The sequence below is a fragment of the Pelobates fuscus genome, chromosome 1 (genome assembly GCF_036172605.1).
Source record: "Pelobates fuscus isolate aPelFus1 chromosome 1, aPelFus1.pri, whole genome shotgun sequence".
NCBI classification, from domain to species: domain Eukaryota; kingdom Metazoa; phylum Chordata; class Amphibia; order Anura; family Pelobatidae; genus Pelobates; species Pelobates fuscus.
In genome coordinates this window covers 378,609,904-378,621,834 of record NC_086317.1, presented here as the reverse complement: position 1 = coordinate 378,621,834, position 11,931 = coordinate 378,609,904, and the positions used below count along the sequence as shown (strand labels likewise).

At 39.4% G+C, this 11,931-nt stretch overlaps 1 protein-coding gene across 2 annotated transcripts in view; it reads left to right on the top strand.

Moving 5' to 3' along the window:
- The first annotated feature begins 237 nt into the window (after window positions 1-237).
- LCP1 (lymphocyte cytosolic protein 1) overlaps window positions 238-11,931 on the top strand; it is a 55,872-nt gene continuing 44,178 nt past the window's right edge. The window contains exons 1-2 of one of the 2 annotated variants that reach the window (XM_063426000.1): window positions 238-343; window positions 498-557. The gene's annotated coding sequence lies outside the window, so the exon portion shown is untranslated. The remainder of the gene's footprint in view (window positions 344-497; window positions 558-11,931) is intronic. The other variant, XM_063425999.1, reaches the window with a different exon arrangement.

Here is an 11,931-nt window from a genome sequence, read left to right as displayed (position 1 = left end):
ATGTTCTAAAACTTATGGGTGTATGGTAACTCTATACTGCTGTCACCTTGTTTTTAGACTTTAGCCAGTTGCAAAACATTAGGGGAACTGGTGAGGAAGTGGTGATGGTGTTACCATTTCTTTGACTAATCAGGTGGCGTTAGAAATAGGGGAAGGTTTGAAATGAGTAAATTTCCTTATAAAGACATACATATGATTTTTTTTTTTTTAAAAATCGTGTCGCTTCAAGTCACTTCCTTCTTTAAACCACAAAATAAAGTTTAACTTGCTTCTCAGATCACACAAGCACATTTTCAAGATAGCCTTCTGCTTTCTGCCTCTTCCATTCTACAGATTACTTAAGGTAAGGCATATTTACCAGCATGCTGGGAGAGTCATTTAAATCCAGTATCCATGTACCTGCGGCTCAAGGGCTTTGTTGGGATGCCTATTTAATGGGTTGGAAGTCATAATTTTTTATAAATTTGAAACTGCCAATTTGTAGCTTTTTAATGCAGGAAACCATACGACTCTGCAGTTGCACAGGAAGCCTGTGGTCAGCTAACAGAGCAGCATCAGTAAGTGAGCAGTTATCTGATTGAGTTAATGTTAATTTGCTAAGGGTTCTCCAAAGATTGGTACAAAACAAGAAATCTCCAACACTGAATGTATTTCTATTTAGATTGTGTAGAAAGAATTACTGTTAAACATGGTATGAGCTGAACTACTGTATGATATTGTCTCCTTAGAATCTCTAAATCAAGAGGATTCTTCTGGAAATCAGGAGTTTTCTCTATCATGAGTGGACGTTGCTTCCAATTTATAATTTAAAAAACAGAGAGTCATTTTGTTTTTAGCACTTTATCTCAACCGCTTAGATTGTTCTTTGCCAAATGTGCATGTAATCTAAAGCATGTCTATTTTATCAAATTTTATCAAATTTATCAAATTTCTGATTCTGATGTCATTATAGTGAGATAAGATTTCATTAAGATTTTATTAGACTAGCTAGACAGAACATGAGAGGAACTGGAGATATACATATGTCGAAATGTTGTACTTCGTTCCTCTTGCAGTAGGTAGAATCTACTTGAGAAAAGGAGAGAATGTTCTAGAATGACTTGATGCTTAGGTGAGTCTCCACCCTTCTCTTACTATGAATAAGAAAGGGGGAATATTTCAACATCAGCTAATTTGGAGTTGTATTCTGTTCTAGAGATAATGAAATACCCAATTTATAATGAAGTGTAATGCAAAGTAGAGAATTTAAAAGCATTGATTAAATGTATCTCAGGTATTAGAATCCAGCACTTGAGTTCTATTTAGAAGATTATTAAATTATAATCTTCAAAAGTAAACAAAACTAAAAAACTAACAATATTATTTTAATAACGAAATGTATCCCTGCCCTTGTTGGTGGGTCCAACTGATGGAACTCCTCAACACTGGCAGAGATTCACCTGGTTTGGACACTCCAGAAGTGTCCTGGGGCTTAACCCCTAAATAGAGAATAGTGAAAGAATTTACTTAGACCGTCTGGATACCAAATCCGGAGGTCTATAGTAAGTACTGGAGTAGGAAAGATGGGATTACCAAATTAATTAATGATAGGACCGTAAAGAGTCTTTAGCAAAAATAACAAAATGAGTGGTCAAATACCCGAATTGGGTAAATAATCTCGCCACAATGGCTCACCTCAAACTATCTTGGTCAATGGGGTACTTTATAGATTTGTCTTAAGAAAGCTACAGATATTAGACTTTAATCATGGAAGGTCAATTCTGATAGCTACAGACAGCAGATAAGCTTAGCTCCAAGTTGCTAAGTAAAGTATTGACTAGAAACACTGGTCTTTAGGCTGGGAGCAGACTTAGTTGTAAAGCTCTTAAACTTAAGTTGTGTCATAGTTAGTAGCTGCTGTATCTGTCCCTCAAACCTATCACATTTAATAATCAGACTACACACATCAATTCTTAGATGTTATGATTATGAAGTCAGATTGTCCCAGTAATCAGACTTTAATTAACATTACATTCAGAGCTAAGTTTACAAATAGTAATTGTAACACAATCATTGTAAAAACTGCCTGGACACACTGCCATTAATATGGAAGTCTGGCCCTTTAAGAAGTGACGGTACGTCACTAAGCGGTACATAACACACTGTATCAGACCCCATAACAAGAAATGTCCTTGATCTTTCCTCTTATAATAGGGATAGATATTTGTGTCTCAACTCTTTACGGTCCTATCATTAATTAATTTGGTAATCCCATCTTTCCTACTCCAGTACTTACTATAGACCTCCGGATTTGGTATCCAGACGGTCTAAGTAAATTCTTTCAATATTATTTTAATGACTTTAATTGGTCAGTCAATTCTTAAATATAAAAAATTATGTTTTCCAATATAATTAAATACATCAACATTGTATCGAATTGGACTTATTTATCCTTTGCTTAATTTCCCCTCAATGCCTTGTAAATAATCCCTTTATAAAACTATAGTATTTGTGTCAAAATAAATACATCTAGCATATATAATATTACGCTAATAAAACTGAGTCTAATTATATTCATTGAATTTTGGGCGTGGCTATATTGTATACTTTAGTATTACATGCAATGGATTCGATAACTTAACTAGTGTGCTTTTTATATGCCTTTAATGATATATACTTATAAATCATGAAATATTGCAGAGAATCTCTATTATATAGTACTCATATAAATATGTAGATATATAGATATATAGATAGGTATTAAAACTATACCGTTTCTATTGTAGCTTCATGTCACAACAGACAACGTTTCAGCTCAACATGTGAACTGTCATCAGGACATAAATTTTTATGCCCTGATGAACATTCACATGTTTAACTGAAACTTTGACTGTTTTGGCATTAAGCTACACAAAAAGATTTTCAACAGCAAAGACCCCGAGTTCCGGTGTGGTTTGAATATTTACATAATGTGTTACCAGGCACCAGGGGTTTGGATTAAGTTGATGTTAGAGTGCAGAGCTATCTGTTGAAGATATAAATTATACAACTCCCTTGATACTTTGTATACCTTTGTAATGCTTTTAGAATGGTAAAGCATCATGGAAACTGTAATTTTAAAAGATCTTGAGATCTACCTTTTGGACAGCCCTGTTATACACATATCTATTCAAGGAAAATTGGAGATATTCCATCAGTTTCCATTGAGAGTTTTTCCAGTATAACGTTTTGTCCTATAATTACTCTACACGTGGCTTCATAATTATGGACATCAGAAGGCAGGAGATCTCTAATTACAGTTACTCTTAGGACACATTGTATGTATCTGCATGAACACTATTGTAATTTGCAAGTCATCAGTACTGGCTGAAATCAAATATTCAAAGAAAAAAAGATTTAAGGTGTATTTTTTTTTTTTTTAAAGATACAACTCACTCCAGATAGGCGTTACCCATCAGACAATGAAATAACAAGGGGAACATCAAGGCTGGGGGACTTTAACATTACTATATTTAAAATGACACCATGATGTGCACATATTTTCCTTACTGGGAAATTCCACGCGCTCACTGTATTTTATTTCAATCTGAAATTCTATGTTCTGCAAATAGACTAACCACAGACAATTGCTGATAAGTGTCCAAGCTGTCTACTGGTCAGATGTATTTTCTGAAGCATCACCCTACTTTTCGTAGTCATAATGAGCTTAGGAGTTTATAGACTGCCATTCAAACAGGAAGGAGAAATAGATATAATTGTAGATTCATTAAGTTAATAATCCGTGCATCTCATGTTATATCAAGAGCAGTCAGAGATGTGAGAATGAGTGAACCCTCTTTTCATCTTACATCATACCCTCAAAATCGGCATCCTGTGAAAAAGGGAAATTGTTAGGCGTGATAAAAGGTAGAGGGCAAGTGATGCAAATCCCGTCTGATGCTGTACAAAGGGATGGACCTACCCGCAAAGGAATGGGTCCACATGAAGAATAGGCATACCTACCTGGCATGAATGCACACCTGGCTGCCTGCAAATCAAGCACATTTAGTGATTCATGAGAGCCACACTTTCTACAGAAAATTATTTTAAAAGTGGGACACCAGTAAAAAAAAAAGTCGAACTTGCAGGACAGGACCCTAACATAACTAATTAAAATAAATTAGGCACTCAGGATTGCTGCAGGAATACAAGTTTATTGTAACAAAAACTGCAACGTTTTAGCCTACACAAACTTGATAAAGGCATCTGTGTAGGCCAAAGCGTTGCAGTTTTTGTTACAATAAACCTGCCTTCCTGTAGCAATCCTGAGAGCCTGGGTCTAATTTATTGTATCTACTAAACTGAGTTTTGCTAACCCTGGCCCTGATGAGCACCTGGATTCCTATGTGTGAGTGTGGTATCCTCTGTTTGTGAATTCCTAACATAAGTACTGTCCAGCAGAAATAAGGGCTATTGGGAGGCCTGTAAAACTTTACTATATAAATATATTGTATGGGAGTGTTATTGCAGTTGCTGGTAATGTCACAGTAACAGTTCCTTTGCGCTTATTAACATATTTAACCTTTTAAATTGACAGTATAAGCCTCGTGGAATGACAATGCCAATCATAGCAAGAGACAAAAATGAACAACTCTTCTAATCAGAGGCCACATCCATTGTTGACAGGTGCATACAAATACATATACATGCTTTATAGGCAGATGTTGACAGTAGATATTTAATAATACAGAGCTCATTAAATCCTAAAAATTACTTTATAAAGGGATGCCACCTCTTCGAACAACTCAGTTGTTAATTTAAGGATTTGTTGCAGTTGTGCTTTAAAAAACAGAAGCTGTCATTGTAAAGTGGAAACATTTAGGAGTGATAGCAGCTCAGCCATACAGTGGTAGGCCACACATGCTTGCAAAATGGGACTACTAACTGTTGAAGCACATAGTGTGTGCAAATCTCTCCCTAGTTACAAAACTCACTGTCTAGTTCCACATTACCCTGGGGGTGGGAGGGGGAATGTTGGAGCAAGAACTTGTGAAATAGGTTTCTATGTTGGAGCACTGACATGCAGTACAAGGCTAAAATCACCTTTTGCAATGCCAGTGGTTAGGATGTACCAGTGGTCAGGCTGTACTGATCCCCACCTTTGGATTCTGGGGCAGAAAAATGCATTTTGTGGAGTGCCCAATCAGGCTTCATGATATGGCAGGCTGATCAAAACTGGGTATGGTGGAGGGCTCTACCTGCTGTATTGGATTCTTGGTGGAGGAGGAATAAAGGTGATTGTTTTTATGGTTTAAGCCAGGCCATGTGAAGGGGCCTACACCACTTATACTAATATTTAATACTGAACACCGCAGGCACTTAAAGCTGACAGATAGAATTTTAATTAGCATTTACAAAGGGTGTTAGCAATGAGGGCACTGTGAACCCAGCTAGTATTACTGTTTAGATAGATCTAATATTGCAATACAGACAGGGAGCAAAATTTTTATGGTCCGGATAGCAAGAGGTCAGGGCTGACAGCAATGGTTAATTTACTATAAAAAAGATCTTTGTCACAAGTATAGCAAAGATGGGATGCAAGCAGGACTGAATTTACCCTCCTTGTTGCCCCAAGCCCAGTTTCCTTAATGCACCCCTACCATATATATAGTGTAGATTGGATTAGCCGTATTAGTCCAGTAGACAAGATGCCAAAATAACCAATAATAGTGCAGGTAGCCAGATACTTAGTGTAGGACACACAACAAGGATATGTGGGATCACACTCACATTTGCTAGAGCCAAAGACCAGCTCTGAGTAAAACAATGTACAGCGGTATAATCCCCACTGATGGATATGTAGCTCCTTAGAGGTAAGTCACATAGCATTCCGATGAGCAAAGACGGGTGAGTGTGTCTTACACTACGTATCTGGCTATCTGCACTATTATTGGTTATTTTCAATTTTATTACATATACGTACCACCAACTGAAGCCTGGACGAATCCAAGCCAGGATCTTCCAAATAATTGGACTTAATACACACAGTATTCAGCACAACCTGTATTTTTGTGTTTTGTGTTGTTTTGCTTCTTTACAGTAAGGTGTTGGGGGTATTCCTTACTTTCAGTGTTTGCAGCTTAATTTATTGTTTATATTAATTGATCCCATAGAGCTTATCTTACGTTTTGTACTTGCAGTATGCAATGATACCTTTTTTATTGGACTTACATGATATCTCAAAGAAAAGCTTTCAAGAGTTTTCCTCTCTTACTCAGGTCTTCCACCTTTGGCATTCTCTCTCTCTCTCTCTCTCTCTCTCTCTCTCTCTCTCTCTCTCTCTCTCTCTCTCTCTCTCTCTCTCTCTCTATATATATATATATATATATATATATGGGGTACATTAATTAAGGAAACTGGTCTTGGAGCAGCAAGGAGTGGGGATTTTTGTAAGCTGTAGTTTTATTTTATTGCCACACTAGCTCAGCCTTTAAGTTGATATATTTACACAGTAGATTTTGATGATTTAAGACAGATTTTGTAGGACTAAGGCCAAAATAGCCTTTAAAGTTGGAAACATTCCACTATTTAGCCATTCATCAAATTTACCTTTTCCTTTTCTGTCCCAATACCCAAATTCATTTTTAGTTTAACTATTTACTAAATAGATTTCTGGAATAGTGACACTAGATCTTCTGTGGACTACAGCTCACATCAAGATGAGTTATTTGATGTGCTGCACGGTAATTTGTGAAATCACAGACATACAATACAATTGAAATTCCAGTATGTATTCAGAGCCATAATTTTATGATAAAAATATCCAAACTGAGCTGAAATAATACATGTATTCCCATTTTAAATTCTTGATTTTTTTTCCTTCTACATATAACATGATATACAAATAGCAATTAGGCAGATTGAATATGCGTTCACAGTAACATCAGTAGAACAATATGTGGAATGGGTTTTTAGAAGGTAGGGTAAGACATAAGAAACAGAAACAGTTGGCTCATTAGTTTGTCCCTCTCAGGTGAGTGATATAACTGATGTTGGTAGCTCGTTGAGAGTGGTACTGAAACCCTGCAGGGATTTATCACACCCTATATTTCTCACTTATAGGCTATGGATTTGTTGTAGTGTGTAGGAGGGGTGGGGGGTGGGGGTGTTCCAAGTGAGTGTAACAGCCTATGAGTAATGGCTCTGTTATAAGCAGGGAGTAATATTTAAGTTGCCTTATTGCATATTAAAACAAGAGTTAAGACATAGAAAATAATCAAATAGAAATTAAGTAAACATATGTAATCAACATCTGTGTGGTTATATGCGAAAGGAACTGTTGAGTTAAGACTTGGTGGTCCTCCAGACGACATGAGGGCTTAGGTATGTCACAGCCCTTCAGGTTTTTCCAAGTAGAGGTGCCGTACGTTGAGCTGTTCGGGGTGTAAATTCCACAACCGCTGATGGGTCTATTCGGCTCAGCAATGCCCAGCTCGCATAGGTGCGACTCCAGTTCCGAAAAGTTGCATGCTCGGTAGGCATTGAAATGTGAGCATTTTCGGTGTCCCCAGCAGTATGGTACTCCTTTGTTACGGAGCAGTAGCAATAGTGGTCGCAGGGCCCTGCACCACTCAATGGTGCCTCTGGTTAGGTCTGGGAATAGCATTAGTGTCGATCCCTCAAATTGCAGGGGTTTTTTGCCTCTGGCGGCCGCCAACCGAAGTGTCTTATCTTGTAGCGATTGGAAGCGGACTACGATGTCTGCCTGAGTGGTCCTCGGTGCCGTCTTCGGCTTTGGCAGTCTGAACTGACAGTCCAGTCTTACCTCTTTGGCCTGTTTCGGTGGTCACAGCTCGTGGAATAGGCGTCGAAATAAGTGAGCCAGGCTGACAGGCCTACAGAATCCGGGATACCGCCTATCTTTAGGTTATATCACCTTGTTTGATCCTCAAAGGCATCCAACTTGTAGTTGGTGGGCAGTTGTTGTTGCTGTATAGCATCCAGTTTGAGCTCCATGGCGGTAAGCCTAGAGTTGTGCATGCTTGAGGTAGCCTCAAGCAAGGTGATCCGAGAGACGATGCCTGCAACTGCATCTTTAATGCCTGTCATGTCTGCCGCGATGTGAGCCCAGAGCTCCGCTAGCATACTGTGCAGCTGGGCAGCGGTGACTGGTTCTCCCTTTGTCGAGTTGTTGAAGTTTGGGTTTAGTAGGGGGTTTGCACATAGCCCCTTCCCCCAGGTCGAATTCCAAATCCTCTGAAGAGTAGTGCGATGCGTCCTCGCTCAGCGCCATTTGGTCCCATGGAGGCCTTTGCGAGCTCCACAGTAGCTCACCGATATCATGGCAGGTAGGTCCTTTGTCTGCCTTTGGTTTTGTGTTTTTGACCCATGTCTATCTGCGTCATGTGAGGGTTTTTTCAACTAGGTTCGTGCCCAATTACCACTCCAAAACCGCTGTTTTCTTTTCATAAAGCAGAGAGCTAGACGCAACACGTCTGTTTTGTTCGGCTGCTAGCTCCGCCCCCCACCCTATTAATTCCTATTTTGGAAGTGTTAAAAGTATGTGATTTTTAATTATGTCCAAGAGATAATCAAACACCATGCTCCTCAAGCTTTCACATTCTTGTGCTATAAAAACAACCAAGCATATTATAGATAAAAAAAATAAGGAACTGCTGAAATCAAGTTACTCTGGCATACTAATAACATTTCACAATAACGCATTTGCTAACTATCATTTAATAACAGAATTGATTTAATTGTGTACAAAGTATGTACTGTATCATATCACAAGTGCATTTGAAGGATACAATATTTGGGTATTCTTTGATATTTGTTGGTTCATTCACAATTTCTACTAAAAATAAATAAATAAATTATTTTGCCATTCACCTCAATAAGTGATAGTTATTTTGCAATCCAGGGGTACCAAACTTCAGTTTTCAAAGGTAACCAATGGGAGAACAATGCGATGATGAAAATTCTTTGGTCTGACTTATGTTATTTTTTAAAACGTCTCTGCATTGGCACATATTATAGGAACACTATAGGGTCAGGAATACAAACATATCCCTGACCCTATAGTGTTAAAAACACATGTAGGGTCCCTGACCCACCCTTGCTACCCTTAAATAAGTAATAAAACTTACTTTTTTCCAGCTCCGTTCGTTTCTGCCGGAGGTGGCCCCACCCTCGATCACCATCCTTCATGACATCATCAGAATTGATTATCTCAGCCAATCACAATAGGAAAGCATTTGATTGGCTGAGATTGTCAATTCTGATGATCTCAGTCAATGAGGCGGGGTGGGGCCAACGTGCAGTAGCCAATCAGCATTCCTCTTAGAGATGTATTGATTCAATGCACCTCTATGGAGAAAGTTCAGTATCTTCATCTAGAGCATGGAAACGTTTAATGGCAGTGTGTGCAGCACTGCCCCAGGAAGCACCTCTAGTGGCCGACTGAGAAGTGTTCCTAGGGTGTAATGTAAACACTGCCTTTCCTCTGAAAAGGCAGTTTTTACATTAAAAAGCCTGCAGGCACTGACTATAATCACCAGAACAATTACATTAAACTGAAGTTGTCCTAGGCCAACTAGGCGGCTGCCTAGGGCGCTGTTTAAGGAGGGCAGCCGGGCCCTGGCTTTATGTTTGTGCCGCGGCCCCCCCTCCATCAACTTAGATTATTCTGAGTATGCCACTGGCCATTGTACTGGGCGCTCGGAAGCACTTATATTGTTGTCCGGCGGCATACTCAACAACCTTTAGAGACAGGTCCCTCCCAGGCATCCATTGCGGCAGCGGGGGCAGCGCGAAGGTGATTTAATGCCTCGCTTCCGCCCCTCCCCCTGTATGTAGAGAGAAGTGGACGGGAGAATAACAGGAACAGGAAATATGCTGAGAAAGGATGTGATGGGAAGCCAGGCGGAGGCAATGAATAGCAATAAAGGTAAGGTATGTCAGAGAATGTGTGTTAGTCTGCTTCAGTCAGTATATTTATGTATGTCAGTCTGTAGGGGTCAGTGTGTGTGTATGTCGTATGTAATGTCTGTATGGGTCAGTGTGTGTCTGTATGGGTCATTGTTTGTTTGTGTGGGTCAGTGTGTGTCTGTATGGGTCAGTGTGTGTCTGCATGGGCCACTGTGTGTCTGCATGGGCCACTGTGTGTCTGCATGGGTCAATGTGTGTGCCTGCATGGGTCAGTGTGTCTATATGTGTGTGTCTGCAATAGTCAGTGTGTCTGTGTGTATGTGTCTGCATGGATCAGTGTGTACGTATGGGTCAGTGTGTGTCAGTCTACATGGGTTAGTGAGTGTGTGTCAGTTTGCATGGTCAGTGTGTGTGTGTCAGTTTGTATGGGTCAGTGTGTCTATATGTGTGTGTCTGCATGGGTCAGTGTGTATTTCTATATGTGTGTGTGTCTGCATGGGTCAGTGTGTCTGTATGTATGTGTCTGCATGGATCAGTGAGTGTATATGAGTCTGTGTGCGTCAGTCTACATGGGTTAGTGCGTGTGTGTCAGTTTGCATGGTCAGTGTGTATCTACTTGAGCCAGCGTGTGTGTTAGTCTGCATGATTGGGTGAAGCTAGGGCGCCAAAAATGCTTGCACCGGCATGGTGCCACAGGGAATATTCTCAGACGTAGAACCTATATATTGAGGGTCCTATTGTAACATATATAGTGAGGTCCTGCACCTCAAGGTCACATGGAAATAGAATTTTAGTTTCAAGGTCACATGGAAACAATTTTAGTTGGTTTAGTTTAATGTTTTGAACATTATTCAAAAACTTGACATTTGCCAATATTTCCAAGGACACTTTTTGAAGGGTTAATCAAAGTTGACAGCACTTTCATATCACTTTCATGTCTAATTGTCAGCAAATATTTAAAACAAATTGTTATAGCGACTCTGTCACCTTCGAGGTTCTTTGCATATGTTGGAAAGATTCCCAATGGCAACATTAATGCTTGTTGTGCGGTGGCCTTGGAGTGCAGGGGAAGGTAGGTTACACTTACTTGAATCTGTCCGTCGCAGTCATCGGCATCTTGATCTAGTGCATGTGTGAGAGTACAACACTGATGTCTATGGAATATCCTACAACACGAGACTGCAGAAGCCTTCATAGACAAACCCATTTCCCCCTCAGCCACTTTAAATCTGGAATCCCATTTATTTTTTTATGGTAATAATGAAAGCATAATCATGTGCTATTGGCAAGTTTGTCCTCGTTTTAGAGAAGTACCATAATTATTAAAATTTATATAACTGTAAATAAGTTATCTTACTATAAAATACTATAATATATAAAATAAAAGAACTCCTTCTACTTATGGATTGCATACTGTAAGTGTATAGACAAAAGTGGATTATACACTGTAATAGTATAGAAATTGATCAGAAATGTATGGGGCAATGCAAAGGTATAGACAATGATCAGAAATCGTATACTGTAAAGGAACCCGAAATTATCATAAATTTCTGTATTACCTTGACATGAACAGTTAAACTATGTACAATTAATTACGATTAAGCTCTCTGTAGTGATTATGGTGCCTGGAGTGCATTGGTGTTCTCCCAGACTAATTTGTCAAACAGTTTAAGAAAAGTCTCACAACTTATCTGGGCCCCCTGGGACTCTGGGAGCCCATGGGTTCAGTGGATATGGTTTTGATGAAAGCCTAGTCTGCTCTCCATCTTTACAAATTCCTATAAACAATTTCACATAGTCGTTTAAATAATGGATTAAAAATATAGAATGTGATGCCAGATAATGGCATAATTATAGAACTGAATGTAAAGACCATCACAGAAACGAACAGACAGGGGGGGCGTGGCTTGCAGCCGACCGGAATGGCCGCACACTAAACAGGCTCCGAGCAAAACGGGCAGAGATCGGAACCAAACGGAGGAATACAACTGAGATGGGGAACAATAGGAAGCAGCAAACCCCTCACCAACAACAGGGGAAACC